This window comes from Pinus tabuliformis, chromosome 8 (assembly GCF_031772625.1).
Source record: "Pinus tabuliformis cultivar Carrire ecotype Pingquan chromosome 8, CPIR1, whole genome shotgun sequence".
Lineage (NCBI taxonomy): Eukaryota > Viridiplantae > Streptophyta > Pinopsida > Pinales > Pinaceae > Pinus > Pinus tabuliformis.
The window spans coordinates 2,060,524,773-2,060,551,547 of NC_142294.1; the positions used below are offsets into that span (position 1 = coordinate 2,060,524,773).

Consider the following 26,775-nt stretch of genomic DNA (forward strand, 5'->3'; position numbering starts at 1 on the left):
AGTTGTTGCTTGGATGAGTAACTATCTTATATGAAGTGCACATCCTAAAGCTAATGAGGGATGCAGGAATCTTGGTAAATTTTAGTTAATTGTCTATCTAAGTTTTAACCCTTTGATCCTTTCTATATTGAGTCTGATTTCGTAGTAAGTGGCAGAGAGAAGATAAGGTGAAGCACACTAAAGTGTGATTAACGATACCTCTCTTGTAAATCTAACATACTCGGTGTCTCTTGCATTGCAAAGAGTTGTGTCTCTAACGACTACAAGGTCACCGTTTTAAGTACTATTAACAGCAGGCTTCTCAAGCAAAGATGGATGGGTAACTATTTTTCTATCAACCAAGCTTATATTTGAAAATTTTAATTATGCAGGACTAACTTAATATGCAAATGCACAAGATGATTAGAAGCGAGCTGAAGCTAAATCAAGGATTGAAAGCGCTTATGCCACAATCTATATGTGAGTTATATGTCAAAGCCCTTAATCGCCAAAATGAATATTCAATTCACTAGACTGAAAGAAAAAAACTTTTCAGCGATATGCTTAAAAAAATAAAATCACAATATAATGCCCAATTAAATCACAAGCTTATCACTTCAATTTATTTAGATTCTTTCCAATGCAATTATAGCTCAAAAAGAATAAAAACCTCTTCGCAATTCTTTAATATCAATGCCAATTATATAGATGCTTAGAAATACTCGGTTTAGGAAACAAAATATATGCAATTTATCACAATTCCGTGAAAGAGTACTTATAAATTACTTGAAAAAAATCTCAAAAAAAATTAATATGCAATAAATATCCAATAATTCAAGTAATTAAACCACGCTTAGAGTTATTTAAATGATGAGCAATCTCAATAGATGCCAAGCACAAACAACCCAATGTTCGTGATTATAAAACCTAAGCACTTAAATTCCGAAAATTAATTACCATGAAGAACCATGAAACTCAAATGCTAAACACTTCAAACAATTCCGGATTTAAAATAATCTTTTTAAGCGACCCAAATCCAAAAAAAAATCTTGTTTTCCTATAGTCAAATTTTAGAGATAATTTTTAAAAATATTTAAATGTGCCTTGACTATAGAAAAATTTTAAATTTTTCCCACAAAAATTTCCCTTCTAAAATTTGAAGTCCCAAACCCTTGACACAAAAAACCCCAAAAAAGAACTTTAGATTTAAAAATTTATATTATTCCTTTGGCAAATTTAATGTGACAAGGTTTATGAGTAAAATTTTAATGTGCCAAATGTGAAAATCAAAAAGGTTTAATTTAATTTTCAATAGGCCAAGGGCCACATAGCAATTTTTATTCGAATTTTTGAAACCTTAAGATTTTATTTAGATTAAATTCTTTTCAAAAAAAATTACACCCACACTAAAAAAAATGAATATCGAAATTTTAATCTTTTTCTTTTGTTTGAAAAAAAACAAAGTCAAAAATCAAAAAATTCAAAATTCAAAAAAACCAAAAATGAATGCGATTTAAAAAAAATGATTTATTTTATTTCATGAATCTTAACCCTAGGGAAAAGTTGAAACATAATACAAAGGGAAATTGAAAAAGGGAGACAAGAAGGAGTTTTGCAGGGATGTGAATGGAGGAAGGGAGAAGGAGTTGGATGCTTAGAGAAGAAGTCGACGTAGGGGGCAGCAGGTAGATAAGAAGGCAGCAGATAAAGAAACAAGGGTTGCGAGTTGGGAGCGTGAGGGAGAAAAAACGCAGGAAGAGGGACGAGACTAGGGTTGCGGATAAGAAATCACGACAGGGCAATGGAGGCGGAGGGAGAAAGGGGCGCAGATCTGAGGAGGGGACGCACAGAGGAAATGGAGCAACAAGAAGATGAACACGGAAGGAAGGACGCAGCAACGAAAGAGGGGATCAAAGCACGCGGAGAGGATGAGCTAGGGTTAGGAGGATAAAGAACTATGATTTGAGGGAGCAGAGAAGGAAAAACGCAAAGGTTTGCAGAGAAGAAAAAATGTCAAATTTTTGCACAGAGAGGAGAAAAAACACAACAGAAAAGAGCAGCAATTTCCGAAGGGCTTCAAAGCAGCAAATGGAAGCCCAAGAACCTCAAAATAAATCCTAGAAACTTTATATATTAAACCGATATATTCTTGCTTCAAATTTCCTCTGAGAAAAACTTATGAAGTCCTCAAATCTAAATTTGAAACCCCTTAAAAACAAAATTTGAATAATCTTCCTTGCTAATTTTTTTCTGAGGCCAAATCTTGCTCTGCAGGGTTTACATCTGGGGCCAAATTAAATTTTTCTTTCAGATCTGCACCTCCAAAATAGAAAACAAAAAAAAAATATCCAGATCCTAATATATACAAAAAACAAATAAAAACCCCAATACCCAAATAAATAAATAAATCTCAGATCTATATAAAATATCTACAGATCTATGCATATGAGTTGCGGATTTGTAAGATCTAAGGAGTATGAGTCTGACTCCGCTCCCAGATCTTAAGATCTAAGGCTGCTCTTACTAGCCAAATCTGTCAAAGTTTCCACAAAAATATTTAAAAGAATTTGCTTTTTAGAGAGGTACTAGCCCAAAAACACCCTGTAGAAAAAATTAATCGTTAGATAAATCCTAAAGTTTATATGAGGTAGGTTCTTCAAAAAATGTGTTGAGAATTGGCTAGTCCAACTGAGGACTATCCCCAAACGCTCAATGAAAAACTGAAAGTTCTTCTGCAAACACTAGATCAACCATCAAACCAAGTAGAGAAATAGAATAACAATAAAATTCCGAAGAAATATAGATACTTGCTAATTCAATCAAAATTGAAAATGTTACCCTAGATCCAACAAACTAAATAAGATATTTGTATTCAGATTATTCTAAGTGAACTATTGATTGATAGTTTTCACATTATATTAAGAAGTAATTAAAACAATGTTACCATAAATTCATGAAAAGAAACACCACCACAATTTGAAACCCAAAAGACTATTGCATTTATTCCAAAAAATAGCCAAGAGAGCTTTAGAGCTTAGTACATGATTCAAAGATCGAATGAAAAAGCAGACTAACACTGACCTCTAATTTATAGATAAAATCTCCAACAGCTAGTTGGCTTGATCTCTGTCAAATTAATCTCGATCGTTCATAAAACTTTAATTAATCTTTAATCATCACCATCGAAATTATTTATTTTTTGAGAAAATCGAATTTTTCATTTAATTGATTTTTAATTAACTCAAAATTAATTATTTTGAGTTAATTTCTTCAAAAAAATGACTTAGACTTAACCACCAAGGCCCAAGGGTTCCAAAATTTCTTGATTTCTTCAATAATCCCTTGGCCAGGGACCTTCAAAAATTAACTTCTTTAAAACCCACGAATATCACCTTTCAAGAATTTAATTTTACATATGACACAAAATTAATTAAATTTTTGGCTTAGGATTTAATTTAATATTGCCAGAAAATTTAATTAATTGACTTATGAGGGGATTAATAATTTTTCCAACTCTCTAATATTTAGCCATGGTGTCTAATTATTTGGGACCATGCACTAAATATTTTTTACATCAAGATATTTCAATGAAGAGGGAACACTCGTTTGTTATAGACCATCAAAAATCTACCCAATTCTGCAACTCAAAATATGATCTACTAGACTAAGTAATTTGTAATAAAATAATCTAGCCAACTAGCTAGGATTATTCCCAAATTACCTTTACAAGGACTCGATAAAAAACACTAGGACTCACTTAATATATTGACGACAAAATCCACCCTAGCTTTGGGGTGAGGTTGGAGGGAAAAACCCAGCCGATCATTTGTGTCTGAAGACACAGATGAATCAGTGAGACAAAAAACCTCCTTGGGTAGAAATCATCACCAAAAATACTATGCTTACCTAGGTTGTTACATACATGATGGTCTTACTAAGATCATTTACATTATAACCATGCAAAATGGGTTTACATCTTTAACAAATTGTCGACTGATGATGAAATCTGAATGATGTGAACACTTGAACATGATAGATCCTTTTTGCGAAAAAAAAGGGTGTACTGCTATGGGGTCATTGACCCATAGTGGTCACCACAACCCACTTCTTAAATTTTGTCAAGACTCTGTTGGTGCTTGTGTAGGCTGCATATCCAGCCCACTTTATCTCGTATAAAATCTCTGTACATATTGTTTTATTAATAGTAATAGCGAACATTATGTCAAATAATATATATGTATGCAACATCTATACAAAAGCATAAGTGGAAAAGCAAAAATGTGGTGGTCTGAGGAGGTAAAAACTGAGGTAAATATGAATCAAGTGGAAAATGAGGATTTCATATACTACTCTACTGGTCCACTAGAATGACCTGACAGAAAGAACATGTTCCTTTCATTGTTAGGGACACATTTGGAGATCTCTTAGTAAGTTTTATCATCCTCCAAAAGTCAGAATCTTTGCATATTTGAGTGAAAGTAATATGGTTTTTTTCAGCCCCGACCCCTGACCACTATAATGGACATAAGGGGAATGAGAACCTATCCAATAAGACTTAATCATGGACCCCATGCTATGATCAGCTCAATGTGACAATGGAAAAATACTAGATAGTATGGCCTCTGTTACCACCCACTTGTACCATCATAAAGTCACCTCCCTATGGTATTCCACCATGCAATGATCATCTCCCAAAGGATAGAGGTTCCAAGCTATTAAAAGAAACTGCATTGTGATTGCAAGATTAGGGTTTATGAGAAGTAAGCACAACGTGCATAGGAGAAAGACACGGGTGGTAAATTTAAGGAAAAGTTAAAACTTGTGTTGGATGAGGGCATTTTCTTGAAATTTTGCTCTAGTGGGTAAGCTACATGGTCATTTTGTCTCAAGATTTCAATGTGCCAATGGAATCAAAATCATTGGGTGACAATTCTAGGGTACATAGGGTACACATTCCTTTAATTTATTTATGAAAAGGTGGATAACTATTGTGTTCAAAACAAGCAAAAATCTAGAGATTATTCAACAATAGGGCTAATTCTACAGTAATACTCAATTGTCCTTAAAATTGTGGTTGCCTTGTTTTGACCCTCAAAGGGATAGTGTAAATACACAAGTTGAATGGGTAAAGCTTCTTGGTTTGCCTATTAAATTGTGGCAAGAGAAAGTCTTCATATTGATCAAGAATGTGCCAAGGCATTTTGAGTGGAGATGAAAGATCCAAAGCTAGTTCTTCCAATTTTATGGATAAGATCTGTATGGAAATAGCTTTCAGACATGGTTTACGCTTTTTTACATGGTTTACTTGTGACTACAAATATTGCTTTTGGTCAATGGTACATCACTAAACTTTTGGACTATAAAAGGCCCCTTTCAAATGCAATGCTTGTCATCAATATACACTTGAAAAAGGATTGTGCAATGGGATTCTTCGAAGTGTGTTGGAATGGGTCAAAAGTGTTAATTTTTCTCATACCAAATCTGGTTTATTTTACTTCAACAATTTTTTAAAACCCCATAAAATATTTATCTCAAATATTTTTTTAATTGTAAAAAAATTAATACAATAGTATATTAACTTAAAAAACGCAGCAGAAATAAAATGAAGAAATCAATCACACTACAACAACAAATTTACACCCAACACAATCTTCCTTCATTAAATTTCTAGGGAAAATGTTGGGTTAGACCCACAGAGAATACATAAAAAACACAGTTGTTGGGCATCTAAAAAATTGGCCTCACTCAGAAAATCGACCTCAAAGAATTCAGCCTCAAAAAATCGACCCACTTGAAGCAAATCAACCTTGGAGAACTAGCGTGTCACTAGAAAATCGACCTCCCTTTCTCCCAGTCTCACACAGCCGCTTCACACTAGCGAAATTGACCTTTTTGAATAATTAGGCCTCCTCCACAATTCAGCCCTCTTCTTCAACAACTCGACCTCCTTCTTTCCTAAACTTAGCCTCCTTGAATTTTTCCCGAAATTTCCTGTTGCATTTCTCACATCTCCTCAGTCTAGTTCAACCTATCGCTCTAGAGAAAATTGCTTCCTCCACTTGTCTCTTCACCTCTCCCTTGGGCTTATTTTATAGTTTTATTAAGCCAAAATTCCTAAAGCTAATCTCTTTAGTGAGTAATCCGAAAATTTGTGGTGATGGTGGTGTTCTTCAAATTGATGACAGCCACTATTTCCACATTAAAATAGGACTGGGAAAGGGCACAAAAAACTAACTTATGGCCCTCAAGCTCTTACTGATATTTGCTCATGAACAGAACATACTCTCTTCAAATTTTTGGGGACTCGCATCTGATTATAAATTGGATAAGAGGCATAAACAGATGCCACAACCTAAGACTTCTACCAATGGTAAATGATATAAAACATCTAAAATCCATTTTCTCTTTTTTCTTTGCTTCCAACATCTACAAGGAGCACAACATCACAGCATACACACTCTTTAAAGATGGTATTCTAATGGCTCGCATGGCATGGTTGATCATAAGGTACCACAATGTAGGAATTTACAGGGTAAGTTCCTCAGACAGAACACCAAAGGACACCGCTCACATACAGATCACAGATCAATACACCATTAGTTTGACGTGGTTAAAACCCTCAAAGAGGGAAACAGTCCACGGCCTGAGCCAACGCGGCCACTTCAGGCAATATATTAATAAAAAGAATGAAAATTTACATAAGCTTCTCTCATGAACGGTTAACCTACAAATGACCCTCCATGCTCTTTAAATAGAGATCAAGGACCAATCGGTTGTTAAGCCACGGATCAAGTATCAGTAATACCGAGGAGAGAGTGAACCATCAGATCACTACATATCATGACCGTCGGATTGCAAGTTACAAAATGTACATAGTAAAGAAACACACTTTACCTAACTCTATACTAGACCAAGTTATACTTAACTATTTCCTATGTGTTGGAATATCTTAACACACAAGGGCGAGGCACATGAATTCTATCATCATCCTTTTATTGAGGAAGACATCTCAAATTAGAAGGCTCAGCAAAATACTTTTATTGACTTTTTGCTTTTTTTATCACACTACATCTACAACACAGTGAAAATAGGTTGTCCAAACTCGGCATAGCCTAGCTTATATTTATTGTATTTATATCATATGCATTTTCTCTAAGGCCTATACTTCAACACCCTCCATAGCTGAACTCTACATTTTTTATGAAGCATACTTGTATATATCAGCAGAAATAGTTGTTTCCGCCATCACATGAATACATGCATGAAATGTATCAAAAAAATATAAGTTTATTTTCTCTCGATTTTCCATCTAGGTGTTTTCTCTCCATCTCGGAGAGAAAACCCATCTCGTAAATGTGTTCTTAAAAAGTGGATACAATCAACATCAAGTTATCAAGGCTATGAATAAAGCTAGCAAAGAAACTTATCACAAAAACAAAAATTTGGATAACTACATTGGCAAAGTTAGACTTCCCTATGTTCTTGGGACCACTAACAAAATTGCACATATATTAAATAAACATAGAACCATGACGACCTTTAAACCTTTGAATACCATCTGCAACTGCCTAAATTCTGTTAAAGATCCCATTGACCCTAAAAGCCATAAAGGTGTTTATTTAATTCCATGTTCTTGTGGAATTCCATATGTTGGGGGCACTGGCCGATCCATCAATACTCGTATCCTAGAACACTCTGTTGATATAAAACACAATCGATCAAAGAACTCCGCATTTGCAGAACATTCTGACAAAACCAAACATCATATTTGCATTGAGAATACTCGCATCCTAGCCAAAATTGATCACTACTTCCACAGAAAATTTAGAGAGGCCATTGAAATCAATAAACATCCTAATAACCTCAAAGGGATGAAGGATGGGCGAAAATTGGATCCCCACACTAACATCTCAATCCACATCTTCCCGAATTACCTAAACCTAGGTCTCATTTTTTAATTAATTCTCTCCCTAGGTTTAATTAATGTTTAATATTGCTTTCACAAAATATACATCTAATCATTAGTAAGATACTAATTATTCAATATTTTTATTATTAATAACTTGTTAATTAATCTTTAATTCAAAAAATACATTAATAACTATTTTAAATATGTTAAATATATTATCTATTCTTGAAATAAGATGAATACATTAAATATATCAACAGATAAATTATCATTGCTAATATATTTAACAATTATATTAATCCTTCTTTAAAATCCATATTTATTATTATTTAATGCATATTAATTTAAATAACATAATCAATCAATGTACATCACTTTCATAAATAAAAAAATCAAAAATCAAAAATAAATTTAAAAAAATAAATAAATAAATCATTGTCGTTCATTTTTCTAAAAACCATGAAACTTTACCTATTTATTAATTACTAGGGTTTTATCAGTTTTCCTCAATCCTTTGTATCCTAAAGATGAACCACAATTGTGGGTTCGAAACATCGATCTCTAAATCAACATGAATGCAATGGATCCGGAAAATCAATTGGAACAATACAAATAATATAAATAATAATAGTCATAAATAATGATTAATTAACTAGTAATTAGTATTGAAGAGGCATGTCTCTATGTACATGACTGTTGAAATTTGGTACCGGAGGACAGGTGGTTCCCTAAGGCTTTGATCTTTGGCCTAGGGAAAAGTGTCCAAAAGAATTTAATTTTTCTCCTAAAGTGACTTTACAATTTTTATAAAGTTAAATCTAATTTAAAAGTGACTTTAAGTGATAAAGTTACTAACGTCTAATTTTAAAGTGACTTTTATAAAGTCAATGAAAAATTAGAAAGGAAAAGTGACTTTGAAAATAAATGACTAAGTGGGTCTTTATTAAAGTGGGGTGAATTAAAAAATAGAAAGTGAGATTTAAATGAGCATTTAATCTCAGCCATAGATCTCAATCTATTTCAGCCATTGGATTTAGGGATCACCCAAAAGTCACTTAGGGTTAGATTAAAGGAGGAAAAGGTCATTCATTCTTTCATGAGCAGATTGGGAAAAGGAGAGCAAGAGAGCAAGAGAGATTTCTGAGCAAGGAGGAGAAGGAGACAGCAACTTGGCACACATTCCAAGGCAACAGTTGAGCAGATTTGTACAGCTGATTCAGCACACAGTAAAAGGCAGATTTTGGCACAATTTTCGAGGAGTGGTTTGCACAAAAATCGAGCAGTTTGCTGGTTTTTCTGCACGCAAAACGAGGACCATACAGTGCATTTATTGCAGGCCGTACAGCGCATTTATTGCAATCCGTACAGCGCATTTATTGTTGGTCGTACATCATTTATTGCTGTCCTATTTGCTATAATTTCCAGATTGCTGTGAGGCACGGGAAAAGAGATAAATTGTAAATTTGCTTGCTGATTTTTTTTGCTGAATATTTCTCACTGTAAAAAAAGGCAATTTTCAGAAATAAAGAAGAGTTCTCGAACTGGTTTTCCTCAAGAGTTGTAGTGGGTTTTTCCAGGGTCACCTTGACCAAAAATATATGTGTTTAAATGTGTTTTAATGGCTGTTTGTCACTGCTGAATTTTATTTCTGCATTTTCCAGCATTCTGTAAAATTTCCAGAATTTGTGTTTTCAGCAAAAATTTATTTTTTCAGTGTTAAATGTATGGATATGGGAATGGGCATTTAACTATATGGGAGAAATAAGGTGAAACTGAAAACCGGGGTGGGAAAACAGAAATTTCTACAATTATTAATAACTTGTTAATTAATCTTTAATTCAAAAAATACATTAATAACTATTTTAAATATGTTAAATATATTATCTATTCTTGAAATAAGATGAATACATTAAATATATCAACAGATAAATTATCATTGCTAATATATTTAACAATTATATTAATCCTTCTTTAAAATCCATATTTATTATTATTTTTCATATTAATTTAAATAACATAATCAATCAATGTACATCACTTTCATAAAAAAAAAATATATAAATAAATAAATAAATCAAAAATAAATTTAAAAAAATAAATAAATAAATCATTGTCGTTCATTTTGCTAAAAACCATGAAACTTTACCTATTTATTAATTACTAGGGTTTGATCAGTTTTCCTCAATCCTTTGTATCCTAAAGATGAACCACAATTGTGGGTTTGAAACATCGATCTCTAAATCAACATGAATGCAATGGATCCGGAAAATCAATTGGAACAATACAAATAATATAAATAATAATAGTCATAAATAATGATTAATTAACTAGTAATTAGTATTGAAGAGGCATGTCTCTATGTACATGACCATTTGTGAAAGGGTACATGCCTAGCTATATATACAAGACCCTCAGTTGTAATCAAAACATCTCATATATTTTATACATTTTTTATATAACATACATTTGTCCTATAATGGATATTTACATATACCAAATCTTTTGGGTATTCTATTACATACACGAACTTTGTTTGTGACATTGGCATCAGAGTTGGTTGATCCTCTAAACACTAAAAAATTGCACAGAGCTAGTCGAATCCAAGTCTTTGGTCTTCGAAATTCATCAACCTTGTTGTCGTTGAAGCATTTCGTGACACAGTTTTGGAGATTCTCCATTCTACCCATAAGTCTTTAACCATAAAGGAATAATTAAAGATTTAAAAAAAAGATACATATATATATAATTAAAAGAAGAGGAAAAAACAAAATATCAAGAAAAAATCCATAAAATAGTAAAATAAAATGGAAAAAAGAAGCAAAAAAAAATGTATAAAAAAAGAGTCAAAAATGTAAATATAAATTAAAAATATATTCAAAAAAAATTAAAAGAAAGGTGAAAATATAAAATCATAAAAAATAAAATAAAAATAATAAAATTTAAAAAAAACAAAACAAAACAACTCACTTGGCTCGTCTCGCCATCATCTGGTTGCCCAATCCGTTGTCGTTGCCCACAATCGACCACATCTATCTGCAGCACAACCTCCATTCACAAAGTCAAATCCATATATCCGTACGCACTTCGCAACCTTCCATACAGGCATCTGCAAGTATGCCACTGTGATTGCTTTGTTTCCAAACCAACCCTGTCAGCCACACTTCCTCGACCAAGTTGTCGTTGCTCGCCCATTCACAGACCCTCGTCGTCGGCTGCAGCGTCAATCGCCACTCGAAGCACCAAACACCATCGTCTGTGGTCCTCCGCCCTCGAAGCATCGAACACCACCATGATAGCCCACATGTTGCTCGCCTCTCATTTCAGCCACAGCGCCACACTCACTCCTCGTTTCCACCTTCGACCGCTGACACCATTGTCAACCTCTTCTCCCTTAACTACATTGCCATACCACTTGTTAACTAGCCAACTGTCGTTAGTCAATAGACGCCTTTGTTCATCCCTATTCCGCTGACGTCACTGTTGGTTGTTCCCCACCATCGACAGGTCAACTACCATTTTCGTTCAATCGACCTCTGTATGATTTTACTTGTCCTCCCAGAGCATCGAAACCATTGGTCCTAGAGTTTTTAATTAATAAGGTATAATAATAATATATACAAAGGGAAATTAAAAAAAATATATTATTAAAAGAATATATAAATAAAAGTAAAATAGTAACAATGAATAAAAAAGGGACTTATTATATTTTAATAAAGTGGTGATTCACAAGAAGAATATATAAACCCTTCGATCAAAGTATTATTGACGAATACAAAAAGGAGTCAACCTCGGAAGCAAAAAGAATGGAGTCTAATTTGGAAATAAAGGAAGAAAGATTTCCAGAAACTTCATTAACTTATGCTCTCGTGCTATTTAGAATTAAAAGGACTCTTGTAGGAAAAGATATTACTATTTCTCTCTCTCCCACCGAAGAAGAAAATTATATAAACCCTAACCTTGCTAACCAATTGGTGATTCCAAAGTCAAATGTAATCGAAAAGTTAGACAATTAGGATATAAAACAATATGACATAACCAATTTATAGTTATACATTGGCGATGACACATTTATATCACAATGTTCAATTTGATCCCTATGGAGCCATCAAGGTGACATTATTTTGGGTCCACCCTAGATGGAAACTCTAGGGTCTTTCATCCTAAATACAAAAAAAAAAAGATTTGACATTTTCATACAAAAATAAAAAAAATAACACTATAAGATGTCACATTGAAACCAAATTCAGTAACACCAGAAGACACACAAGATATTTCAAAAGTACTTTTTCAAGAAGGTAAAAAGGTACTACAAAATATGCAAAGAGAAGTTGACAAAATCACCACTAACAAGAATGAAGAACTTTATCAGCTTAAAGACCATAGTGAAAAATTATTAACGCAAATTAAGAAGCTTAAGAAGGATAAGAAGTCGCTAAAAGACAGGTTCGAACAACATACTCAAGAGGAAGTATTGAAGTCTCCAGTTGTAATAGTCCAAGTTGAAGATAAAGGAACGAATACCGATCCAATCAATATCACAACTCAAGAAGAGGATAAACCAGTTGAAGTGAAGACGTACTTAGAAGTTGCAGTTCAGACAATGAAAATTCCAAATGAAGATTTTGTAACCAAGTCAACAACAATAGTGCCTAAGGTAAATCAGGAAGTTGACACAAACAAGACAAGGGGAAATCAGAGCACATGAACTCCTTATCTACACCCAAATCATAAAAGTAGACATCTCAGACAATCTACAAATCTATATCATTCAAACCAAAGACAAGTGAATTGTGCTCCAAAGAAAGTTGATGTCTCCACAATTTTCTTCTGATAAAAAGTCATCTGAAATATCCAGTAACTGCAAGATTTCACAGATGATTGATTTAGGATGGCCAAATCCCTTCTCAATTCAACAATTTTGTTTCACTCCAAGGATCTTATCATCTTGTATCAACGAAGATGATAGATCAAAGAATTCCAAAAGATGCGAGTAGATTACAAAGACCTTAACAAATGATATGTCTTATCAACAATAAGCTGAGGACAAAGCTTTTTGAAGAGGAGGGCAATGTTATGAATAAAATATATATAAATAATAATAGTCATAAATAATGATAAATTAACTTGCAATTAGTATTGAAGAGGCATGTCTCTATGGACATGAACGTTCATGAAAGGGTACCTACCTAGCTATATATATGAGACCCTCAATTGTAATCAAAACATCTAATATCTTTTGTACATTTTTATATAACATATCTTTGTCCTATAATGGATATTTACATGTACCAAATCTTCTGGGTATTCTACTATGTATACGAACTTTGTTTGTAACAACCTACAACTCCAAAAATTATTCACCTTTCTCTTTGTTTTTCAATGAAAATCGGGCATTTAGGCCTCTATTTGGATTGTTGTCCAAACAGCAATCCATTTTCCCAAGAAAGACCAATTTCACTTGGTCATCCCTTAGTAAAATATCATAGAAATCTAACCTTTTAAACTTAGAAATTTTGTTTTTATTATGGTAGTGACTTTAAGTAGTTTAGATCATTTTTGAGAATTTTCTAAACTATCTTGCTGATCTCTTGTAGACTTGTGACAGTCCAAGAGGAGGATTGTTGGTGACTTGTGCTAAATTTTTTAAGATTGGAGCACCAAAAAGACCACCATTGGACAGTTAATTTTAAAACTATTATTTGTACCTCAAATCCCCTTTAAAAGGCTTTATTCACCCAAAGATCCTCCAAGGAAGACATTGTAATTTTGTTAAAGAAGTTTCTCCTTTGGGTTTGCCAAAAGATCCTTTGCAACAAGTCTAAATTTTCTCTTAACTCGCAACCTTTGATTGTATCCCTTTGAAAGAATCATATTGGAAGCTCTTTCTCTAAATCATTTCTTCAAATCCCTTTTCCAAAAGGGATCCATTATAAACGATTTGTCTCCATCCCTCATTTTATAAGGGGGATCTAATAAAAAAATCATTTTTCTTGGGAGTTAGGAGATCCTTCCCCTAAGCATCCCCCTTTCCCATTTGGGGAAGCCTCTCTTGTGGTGCTTGAATGATTTTCATTTCTGATTGAACTAAGTAGTGTAGCATAATCATCATTAGAGTAGTTGGGCTAAATTAGCACTTCGTGCAATCTACTCTAACTTGCAATTTACTTGTCTCTTTCATTTGCCTCCTAGTTTAGCCATTCTTCTTTGCACTTCAAGCAATTTTATAGATTTGATTTAAATCTTTCAAATTTGTCTTTGCAATAATCAATTTACCTCTAGTTTTACTGGTTGAAGTGGTAACTTAGGGACACTCTTCCCCCTAAGTCTTCTTATTCTGAGATTGAGGCCCTGGAGAGGATAAGACCTAGGGAAAGAGTTCAATTGAAACTTATTCAATTTGCAACTAACTAATTGGCGCTAACTTAACTTTAAAATAAACCATGATTACATTCCAACACAATTCATCTTGCAGCATCGGTCCTTGGAGTTTCATCTCATTTGCTTTCTAAGTTTACAAAGCTTGTCTATATTTTTTGATGCAATTGTCATTACTTCAAGTACATACATTTCGTTTAACGAAACATATTGTTCCTTTCAAGCATTTACAATTAGGCATCTATTTCCAAGCATTACTTTCAAAGTTACCTTTTTCACTTGGAATATTTACTTTTGGCAAGTATTTGATATTTGGCACTGGTCCATCTTGTCATTATTGCAATATCTCTACTTGTGGATGGTTATTCTTAATATGATGCTTTAAATTCATTTGTTGCAATTTATATATTGATTTAATTTGGATGTATATTTGATCATTATTTTTTAACTCATAGAACCTAACTTATCTAGCATAGATTTTTAAGCCTTGGTTATTTTTGTAGGGTCCAACCCCTTGGCTTCACTAGGAGTTAGCCTAGACGGAGGAGTTGAGATTTGAGTGACAGCGACTCAACTCAAAACTTGCCCCTAAAGTCACCCCAAGTGGATTGACAGAATTTGCTCCATGATAATCTCAAGTCTGGATTGACATGGGAAAGGAGCTTGTTAGGCCTGCCATCATGAGATTTGCAACTCACTTCCTCAAGTGTCAATCTCTCATTTCCCAAGCATAGAACTTGCACAAAATGTTTTATGGTGATGTTTGAAATGTATATTGATGGGTTTGCACACAAGATGGAAAAGACACCAAAAAGAAAGTTTTTGACAACACTTTTTGGAAAAAGGCATCAAAGGTTGTGAAAATTGGCAAGCCCCTTTATTAGGGTGTTGTAATTGGTGGATGGATAAAAATTAGCCATGGGCTACATCTATGAGGCTATGGGTCAAACAAAGGAGCATATACGAGCAACATAAAAGGATAGAGTAGGTAAGTATGGGCCTATTGTTGAATTTTCCTTATACCCCAAATCTAGTCTATGTCTAGACTTAATCATAAACACAATGAAGGTACTCAACTAAAATCACTTTGCATAGCGGAAATATAACAGTAGTGAAATTAATTAAGTACACAAATTTATATGGTCCAAATATCGACCTTTATTATTCCATTAATAAAAGAATCATTAGGGCTCTCGTACCAGGGATCATGGCTCTTTAGATCTCGGACGCAACTAGTATACATAGTATACAAAACTTAGAGCTTGAGATATTCCATCAGATCTACAATTTAACCAAAAATATCAAATGCAAACTTGAGCTAGTGCTTTTAGCTCAAGGTCCTTGGATTGTTGTTGTCCTTGGCAACCAGTCCTTCTGCAACTATGCTACAACTTCTCGATTTGCTAGATCTGCTTCTTTAGATCACAGATCTAACTTTCTTCTTGTAATTTGACCCACCAACAATCATATTTGACTTTCTTCTTGCAAATCTGAACATCCAACACTCAGATCTGACTTTATTCCTACAGATTTGACCTTCCAACACTCAAATTTGACTTTCTTCCTGCAAAGTTGACTTTCTTCCTTCCAATATAACCTTCCCACACTCAAATCTGACTTTCTTCTTGTAGATCTGACCTTCCAGCACTTAGATTTGACTTTCTTCTTGCAAATCTGACCTTCCAGCACACAGATCTGACTTTCTTCTTGCGGATCTAACCTTCCAAAATTGTGGCTAGATCCTCCTACTCAGCCTCCTTGTCCCTTTCGGCAGCGGCTCCTTTAGCAGACCAAATCATGGGGAAACTTGGCCTCCTTGCTACTGCAACTCCTCTAAGTCAAATTTGCAACGGGGTCCTTTAGCCTCTCTCTCTCCACAAGTGGAAGTCCTTCTCCACTTGTGTGTCTAGCCTTTCCTTTAGCGTCCTATTTATAGTTTTCCTTTAGGTTATTTGGGGAACCCTTAGTCCTTTAAGGTTTTACCCACTCAACCATTTAATAATTCAATTTTTAACTTAGCTCCCAAACCCACAACTTTGGGTCCAAAACCCCAAACACTTGGGTACTTTTCCTAACCATCTTATTTTTGGTGAGTTTTCTCCTCTCCAAAATACCTTTCAAGCTACACAAATTTCAACACTCCCTCTTAGTGAGGAAGGTATTTCCATCACACTTTGAAATCTCAAACTCCATGACTTTCCTTGCATACCAATGACCGTCCTCGCATGAGTCATGGCTTTTTCTTGTGTAGTCATATATGTCCTCGCATGTGCCACGTCTTCTTTTGTACTTGGCCAAACTTTATCTTGCATGGTGCATGACTGTCCTTGCATGCAGCATGACTTTTCCTTGCACCACCATGTGTTCTTAGGGTTGAAAACTCTACTCTCTTGCTCAAACCAGAATATTTAGACTTCCATTGGGCGGTTGACGTTCCTTTGCAATCTCCCTCTGAATCTAGACTCCTTCTGAGCCTACACAACCTCCACTCGCTCCCTCTACGTTCCTATGCACACTCTGATGCACGTGCTCTTCAAAGTAGCTCTGATACCATGTTGAATTTTCCTTATACCCCAGATCTGGTCTATGTCTATACTTGATCATAAACACACTAAAGGTACTCAACTAAAAGCACTTTGCGCAGCAAAAATATAACAACAGTGAAATCAATTAAGTACACAAATTTATATGGCCCAAATCTCGACCTTTATTAGTCCATTAATAAAAGAATCATTAGGGCTCTCGTACCAGGGATCATGGCCCTTTAGATCTCTGATACAACTAGTATACATAGTATACAAAACTTAGGGCTTGAGATCTATTCCATCAAATCTACAATCTACCCAAAAAAATCAAATGCATACTTGAGCTAGTGCCTTTAGCTCAAGGTCCTTGTATTGTTGTTGTCCTTAGCAACCGGTCCTTTCGCAACCATGCTACAGCTTCTCGATCTACTAAATCTGCTTCTTCAGATCATAGACTTGACTTTCTTCTTGCAGATCTGACCTTCTTCTTGTTGATCTGACCATCCAACACTCATATCTGACTTTCTTCCTACAAATCTGACCTTCCAACACTCAAATCTGACTTTCTTCTTGCAAATCTAACCTTCTAACACTCAGATCTGACTTTCTTCTTGTAGATCTGACCTTCCAACACTCATATGACTTTCTTCTTGCAAATCTAACCTTCCAGCACTGCAGCTAGATCCTCCTACTCGGCCTCCTTCTCCCTTTCAACAATGGCTCGTTTAGCTTACCAAATCATGGAGAAACTTGGCCTCCTTGCTATTGTGGCTCCTCTAAGGAAAATTTGCGGCTAGGTCATTTAGCCTCCCTCTCTCCACAAGTGAAAGTCCTTCTCCACTTGTGTTTAATAATTAATTTGTTAAATTAGGTCCCAAACCCACAATTTTGGGTCCAAAACCCCAACCATTTGGGTACTTTGCCCAACCAACTTATTTTTAGTGACTTTTCTCCACTCGGAAATACCTTCCGGGCTACCCAAATTTCAACACCTATCTGGGAGATCATTAATAATAGATGGAGCAATCAACTCCATCACCCTATACATGCAGTCGTGCATTTCTTCAACCCAAAGTATCATTACAAAAGAGTGGATAGGAGAATATCATACTAAAATTTAAAGATAAGTTGTATAAGCACTTGGAGTGCATAGTCCTTGATGAGTCCAAGGCTCAAGCAGCTAGAAATACATTGACAAATTAGTTTCACTAGGGCCACAAGTAGCATTGGCATAAACTTGCAAAGATGTGGACCAACCAAGTAAATAATTCCAATTTTCTTAGACTTCAATTGTTTAAAACTCAAACTGTAAATACTTGATTTTTTATCCAAACTTGTTGAAATTTTGATGTTCTATGTTGTTACAATCACTTAAACCCAAAACTTCTTTATGCTGCAACATAAGTTAAGTAATTGTAGATAGAAAATAAACCATATGCACAATGAAATATAACCAAGAACACAATGAGACACAAAGAAGTTAGGTCAATGTCCAAGGCAAAACCCACAAGCGGAAAACCCAACTAGATTCTCTTCTATTAGAAATCAATTGTTTAGTAGAGATACAAAGTACAATGAGAGAACGAAGAAGTTCATCCAAATCTAAATAATATCTTTGATAGCAGTAGTTGATGCAAACATTGAATCACTTTGGCTCTCCAATATCTGCTCTTACTCTCCAAGTTTCTCTCTCTCACAATCTCCTTCAAGTCTCTCCAACTCTCTCTCTAGTTCGAATTCACAATGCACAAGTAAGTGAGGTGACATTATATGAGACTCATATATATAGGAGGGTCAATGAATCATTGACATAAAGGAGGAGCAATATGCATGCCTTTAGGAGGAGTTACATATGTCAAACTAGGATTGTAACTTATTCCATAAAGAAGAGGAGCAATGTTGCACGAAGCGGGAGCGAAGCGGAAGCGTTTTTTGGAAGCGGGGACGCCGAAGCGTCATTTTCCAAAAATCTAGGAAGCGAAGCGTCCGCGGAAGCGTCTGCTATATATATATATATATATATATATATTTTATATTTTTTTTCATTTATACTCAAAACAAACATCCCAAATACCAAATTAATTGTAGAAGACATGAAAACATGCATATTTTTGCATAAATCAAGATAGATATAACATCCATTGTACATTAAAGATCTAGAATCTAGATTCTTCTCCTCTTGTCTAGCCTTTGCCTCTACCTCGATTGTCTAGGGATATTAGTCAACATTGCCCAATTTTGATCAAACTACCTAATTCAAGACTTAAAATATGGTAGAAAAAGCTTAACATGTTTGATCGATGATTTTGACTTGATTGAAAGGTAATTTTTTGCTAAGGGCGTGCCGCGTGACAAAGGAGTTCAACAATTAACACCACCAACACCAGGGTACATATAGGGCTTGGTGCTCTTGATTAAATGCTAATCGCATACCTTCATACTTGATATAATCTAATGAAATGCCACAATCCCATTGATCCTGAATACCTGAAAACTGTTAAGTCTGCTGAATTTTGAATAGGATATGAAATTCTATTTTCTCCATATGAAGTCCAATGAGGCTGGAACCACTCTCAAACATTCTGAGTCATTTCATGGTAATGTTAAAAATTTAAGTAAAAGGATGAAAATGAAAAATAAAGGAGAATGTCACTTTTACTTTAAGAATTTAACATTACCATGAGGGAGCATCTGCTATATTTATATTTTTTTTTTGCTTTCATTTGTCACCCTAACCCAAGGTGGACCCACCCCCAACAAGCAAACTCACCTAAAATTTAAAAAAAAATTGAAAAAAAAAACGATTTTCTAAATGCTTTTTCGGAAGCTTTTCTGGAAGCGTACGGAAGCGTCTGGGAAGCGCCTGGGAAGCGTCTGGGAAGCGTCGTACGAAGTGCGCTTCGGCGCTTCGGAAGCGCCAGCGCTTCCGAATTTCCAGGAAGCGTCTAAAAATTTCGGAAACGCGCTTCCGAATTTCGGAAGCGCGCTTCCGACCAAGCTTCCTAGGCGCTTCCGTACGGGACGCGCTTCGGGGCTTGGAACCGGGGGGGGGGGGGGGGGGGGCGCTTCGTGCAACACTGAAGAGGAGTGTAACTTATGCATTTAGGAGAGAAGTGTAACTTATGCATTAAAGAGGTGTAAGAGGAATCTTTTTATGACGAGTCATTAAAGTGTGTAAGAGAGTGTAAGAGGTGTGTAAGAGCATTAAAGAGAGAGGAATGACTCCATTAAGAGAGAGAGTAATGTGTGCATTAATTGAGGGGAGTTACATATGACATGATTGAGTCTCATAATTGAGAGACTTGAATGTATTTTTAATAATAATAATAATATTGATGATTAAGTCGAAACTGAACTATTAGGATTGATTGAGGTTTTCCATCAACAATGCTTGATGGCAAATTGATGCAAGGTGATTTACTATTTTTGGAAAGTCATAATTGAGACTTTCTATTTTTAGGAATTCTACTTTTAGACTTTCTATTTTTTAGAAATTCTATTTTTAGAAATTCTATTTTAGATGTTCCACTTTTAGAAATTCTATTTTTATAAAGTCATCCTTGAGCTGCCAATTTTCAACAAAACTCAATCTAAATTCTTGAATAGTGAACTAACTTTTCTCCACCTTAGATTCACATTGGTGGGATCATTTTGCAAGCGATGTGGACCAACTAGGTATGCAATCCCAGAAAAAGAAAAAAATTAAGTTCAATTGTTTAAAACTCAAACTATAAATACTTGATTTTTTTACCAAACTCACAATCTAAATTGTTGAACAGCGAAATAACTTAAGTCTTTGTCTTTTCAACACATTGGTGGGAGTCATTTGGTAACAAATGTCCTCAATTTGCCAAAAAAAATGTAGTTAGAGTCCTCAACCAAACTTATAGTGCTTTTGGGTATGAGCACTTCACATCTGTTACCAAGCTCCATATGTAGGTCGTTGTGCTCCTTAGCCATACTAGTGAAGAGGTCACAAGATCCCGTCATATGACGAGATGCTCCATTATCCATGAACCACACCCTTCGTGTAATAGTGCCAAAAAGACAAGACATCAATGAAAGCTCCTTTTCGAACTTATAGGCTAACTCATCCATTTTCGCAAGATGCGGCCATAGGTGCCTTCCCATTGCCCTTCTTCTTGTTTGGGACATTGACATATATAGTGTCCATATTTGTGACATACAAAACACGTAACTTTGTTAGTTTCCTTCTTATCAACCTATGAAGATGCTCCTCCACTTGGGTTCTATTTAACCTTCACCTTGCCCGGCAAGAGCAAGGTTCTCCTCATCTGCACTCTTACATTGTCCACCAAACAATGATTCCACCCAAATCTCGTTTTAAGTGAAGTTGTCCCATAGCCTGTTCCAATCGAGAAGCTTGTCATGTGCTAGAATCCTTGTCACAAAGGTAGCCCATTGTTTGGAAAACCCACTCAAGGCTATCTTAACAAGCTCATCCTCTAACATAACTTCCCCAATAAATACAAGTTCATCTCAAACTTGCCAAATCCTAGTGAGGTATGATGTGACTATGTCTAATCTGTTCATCTTGGTGTTTCTCAACTTCTCTCAACACCATCTTTCAGTTTTGGTTATCACTTTGGTATAACTTTATCAATTTTTTCCACATCTCACAAGCAATCTTCTTTCCTGATAGGTGAGGAATCACATGATCCTTCAAAGCATCCAAAATGGTGTGTCTAGCTTTCACTTCCTTCAAATTTTGAGCAGCCTATGTTGTAGCATCCAAAGGAGGTTGTATATCGGTATCAACAAACTCTCCTTCCATGGACTGAAATTAGATGCTCATTCCAACCAGTCTTCAAATCTCAACTCAATAGATGTCATTTTTCTCAAATCAAACCTTTAGCCACAAAACCTTGATGTTGAAAATAAAAATTTGTTGTTATAACCCTTGTGCTATTGATCCTCCCTTCTTCAATGTTTGTAGTGCTCAGTTACCATGTTAAATTTGAAATATCAGTTTCAGATTTTTGTTTCTTTGCACCCTAAGTTGCACTGAAACAGATACGGGAACAGATACAGAAACGGGGTTTGAAATGAATACCGGAAAATTTTCAAGAACTATGGATACAATATGGCAAGGAAACTGCATATATATATATATATACGACAGAATAGAACTTTCATATTACCATTCATCTTTTAAAATCTAGATTCTATATTTAAAAATACATAATCATCATCATGAAATCCACATAAACAAATCATCATCATCAATTCAACATAAACATTGTCATCATCATTAGTGATTATCATAACATTCAACATATCATCAAGTTTCTGTTTCCAATTTCAATCATCAACATCATCACCAAAATTAATAATGCTATATGCACACTACATAGTGTAAATTACAAACTGAACTATGACTGGTAGTCTATTGTCATATGACATATTATGGTATTCAATATTCATTGTTCAAAAATTTAAAACATCATCATATATTACATTTACATATCATCAAATATGTTTTCATAAGTTCATACATGTAATTAAAATCCACATCATCATTTGGACCCTCTCCATGAGTGGGAGCATTGCTGCCATGTCCACTTGAAGATGCAATTATTGGTGCCTCCTTATATCAAACAAAGTCATATGAGAATGGCATCCAACGTCATATTCAAGTCAAGAAACTCTGAAAACGGATCCAAAACCTTTAAAAATGCCTGAAACATTTCAGAATAAGATTTTGTGTTTCCAAAAAATGGAAACGTTTCAGAAATAGGATCCTGCATTTCCAAAAAACTGAAACGTTTCCGTGTCATTTCCATGTCATTTCCGTGCTGTATCGTACCCGTTTCCATTTCTGAAACACCGAACGGCGTTTCTGTGTTTTTGGAGGGATGTTTCCTGTAACTTAGTTTGCACCTACTTTATCCCCAAAAAATATTTTACCAGGCAAATTAATTTTCTACAGTAAATAAATCTAAAAACTACAAAAAAGAAACTCTAGTACTTTTAACTCGAAAATTTTGCAGCAGAAATGTTCAGAAAAACGGTGACTAAAAAACTATTAAATTTGTCCCAAACAAATTCTCCTTCATTAAATTTTCTCTGGAAAATTCACAACTCCCCTCCATAGGGAAAATGGCCCTCAGAAATATACAGAAAAACAGCAATAACAGAACCTAGAAAAAGCCCATTGGACAGCCCAAGAGAAATTCAGCCTAAGGAAATTCAACCCTCCTAAAATAAACTCGGCCTTGGCAAACCTCCACTTCCACTTGTGCATTTCAGCCCACACATTTACAACCTATGCACTGGGAAAAAGCAGCTTCCCTTGCTCCACATGGCCCTTGGCTAGAAACTCAGCCTTGCCCCACAAATTCCATCTGCACAAAAAACTCTGCCCTCTATTCCAAGATCTCAGCCTCTCTCTCCTAGAACTTGGCCTTGACCAATTTCCCTTCCAAAAAACCCTTGTTGTCCCTTGCTGCTCACTTTCTGATTTTTTCAACCTGTCACAAACCTGCAGTAAGCTCATGAAAATCTATTGGAATCTCTCCAAAATAATTGTATCTTCATCCACTCCCTTAGGCTTCTTAGTTCTTATATAATTTTAAAATGAGCAAAATCCCTAACTCTCAATCTCCAAAGTGATAGATGGCTAGGATTAAATCCTAACCCACTTAGATCAATGGCTAAGATTATATCTAAGTCACTTGGATAATTAAATATTTATCCTTCGAAATTTGCCCAATTAGCCAACATTAATCAATTAAATTAATTGATGTGATTTTCATAAGACTTGGGAAATAAATCATATTAGTTGCTTCTCTTGAACAACCACCTAAAGAGAACTTCTTCTCCTACATGCTAGACAGAAGCCTACGCAGAAGACTTTCTGAAGCTACAAAATCAACAAAAACTTCACATAAGTTAAAAAAGCAACCTGTTTGCACCAAAGTATCCTAAGGAGATCTGTGAGCAACTTCTCCACACCTAGACACTTAGGCCTGTGAAAAATTACTTGCCCAAGCTACAAATATCAACACCAAGTTGGTAGTCCAACGGGTTAGTCGAACCCAAATACACCTTAATTGAGTTACCAACCAACCTCCAAAAAACTATGTTACCGGATCCGGTAGGCCAAAGGGCTAGATCCGCGGATCGCCGAATCAGAGACGGATTCGGATCCAGATACGAGGAGATACGCCCCCAACATTGGGGGATGTGTTAAGTTGTCAGACGTCAGCGCAAACATCGGAATGAAAAAATATGCAGACGAGTTAATGGATAACCCGATAATATGTGTCAATAAATTAATTATTCAACTAGCGTCCGTGAAACTGGATAATTCAACGTCAACTAAAATGAAAAAAAAACCAAAAAAGGGAATAATAAATCATTATTGGGTTAAGAAATGAATTATTAACGGGTGTCAGCGAAACTAGAAAATTGAGCGTCAACCAAAATGAAAAAAATCAAAAGTGCAAATAATAAATTATTTTAGTTTGCCGCTAGTTACTTTTTCCTTATTATAAGCTTGCTTTAATGCATATATGGTAAGCCACCAAACATTTATTTAGATATTTTAATTAAATTTTAAATTTTTTTGAAGTGTAGAAAAGTAACTTTTATAAATTAAGTTTCATAACCATTTAATAAATATAATAACTATGAATTAAAGTTTAAATATTTATAAACGATGTATTAATTTTAATATTATTAAATTAATATTTTTTTAAAAATATTATATAAAAATATATATATATTTAAAATTTAAATATTTTTATATAATTAAATTATATTTATAAATGATACATTAATTTTGTTTAAATTAATAATTTTTCTTAAATATTATATATATATATATATTAATTTTGTTTAAATTAATAATTTTTCTTAAATATTATATATATATATATATATATATATATTTTAAATATTTTTATATAATTAAATTATATTTATTAATGATACATTAATTTTGATATTATCCTAGTAATAATTATTTTGATAAGTACTAAAATTATATATTTAAAAAAATGTGTTTCTATTTTTATTTTTTATATAAATTTAAATTTAATAATTATAAAATATTTTATATTTGTTTATATTTGCCGTTTCCTTGTCACATCCGGATCCTGGCTTTTCAAAAAGTTGGCGTATCCGTATCCGAATCCAGATCCGTATCCGTATCCGGATCCGAATCCTGGTAACTTAGCCAAAAAATGAGTTTAATCACAGATTTCAACGGTTCTTCCAAAGGTGCAATCAATGCAGTTTATTGTTAGATGCTAATAGTTGCATTCATCCTTTCAGTAATTTTAGGATTTAGAAGTCAATGTTTAGAAGTAGCTGATAATTTTTAATTAAATACTTAACAGGACTTGGCTTATCTATGGCAGCTGATGATAGAATAATGTTGGCTATGACAATATTTAAGTTTGTTGATTGCAGTTATTATAAGTGACATGACTGCTTCTAAATCTAATCAATGAATGCTAATCTGAATTATTAATGTTTCATCATATATACACACACACATATATATATATAGAGAGAGAGAGAGATCCTTTGAGTTATTTTAGGATTTATAGCACAATCGAGGATAGAATAATGTTGAAAAAAATGCATTTGTTAATTGCGATTAATATACGTGACATGAAGGCTTCTAAATCTAATTGAGGAATGGTAATCTGAATTATTAATGTCTAATGTTTTCACACAAACATATATATATATATTCGAAAAATAAATTTCCCTCACCCTCCTCTGTATTCAGCATTCAAAGTGAGGAAGCTGGTGGCATCCATATCCTCATCAGGAGCTAAGTTGCATTGAAATGGATACAGGAATGGATATGGATGCTACCAACTTCCTTACTCTGAGGGAAATTTATTTTTCGTATTTATGTGTGTTTTATCTGTTTCCACTTCTAATCCGTATCCATTCCTGTATCCATTTCACTGCAACTTAGCTCCTGATGAATTATAGCAACATGAATAACAATGTGCCTTGTCAGTTTCTCTAGACACTTGGGGGTTTCTTCTTTATAGGAAAGGCCTGCAATAAACAAAATATTGCTAAGAATGTAAGTGCAACATAAAGAAGATACAACAGATGTAGTTGCAAAACATTTCATGGCTAACAGGTTTGCATTTAATGTCTCTAGTTCTCCTTATTACAAAGAAAAGGTGAGGAATACCATAGTTTTGGGACTCAGAAATATAACCCCTAGTTATGATAAAATAAGAACAACATTGTTAGAGAGTAGAGGTATCAAGGATGCAAGGGCTAATGAAGGACCTTAAACAATCTCAGGTTTTGCCAAGGTGTTTAACTGTCATGGATCCTCAGACATAGATTCAACAAAATCCTTGTTGAATATTAATGTTGCCTCTCCAATAGGGCCTTACTTCTCAAGGGAAATTGAGTATATAGACAATATGAGGGATGTATTATTCCAATTTGAGTTAAGGAAGGATACAATTAAAGAGATCAGTCCTTCAAATGTAGGTGGGTTATCACACATGCAACACCAGTTTGTAACAGGACTGATGATTCTAACCCAGTATCAATACATATTTTGAACTCCTTGATGTATGGATGCTCCAAACAATGCACTCAAAGACATTGAAATTCCTTGAATTGCACTCATTATTTTAGATGCAAGATGCACAAATATTCATTTGCAAACACCGTGCCCATATGGTTATTTATAGAATGCATGCAGAAAAGCAGAGCTTGAAACCAACAGATTCAAGATATGCCAAATATTTCATTCTTTTTCTTTTTCAGGGCAGCTGGAGTGGGAGTGGGGCACTGATTATAGAAACTTACAGGTATTCCTTTAACAAAGATGCTGCACTATAGAGGGCATATCTATGCCATCAAAATAACCCAGGACTTGCAAGTTGCACCTGGACTCATCCTTCATTCTTCCTTATTGTATGATAAGCCATCTTATTTCTTTAGATCCATAAAAAAGTTAAAACATATTTTTCATGG

General features: G+C 34.4%; 1 protein-coding gene across 1 annotated transcript in view; it reads right to left on the minus strand.

The window, feature by feature from the left end:
- The window catches only part of LOC149244733 (protein BLISTER-like), a 111,536-nt gene that overhangs the window by 84,426 nt on the left and 335 nt on the right, over positions 1 to 26,775 (minus strand). The window lies entirely within an intron of this gene.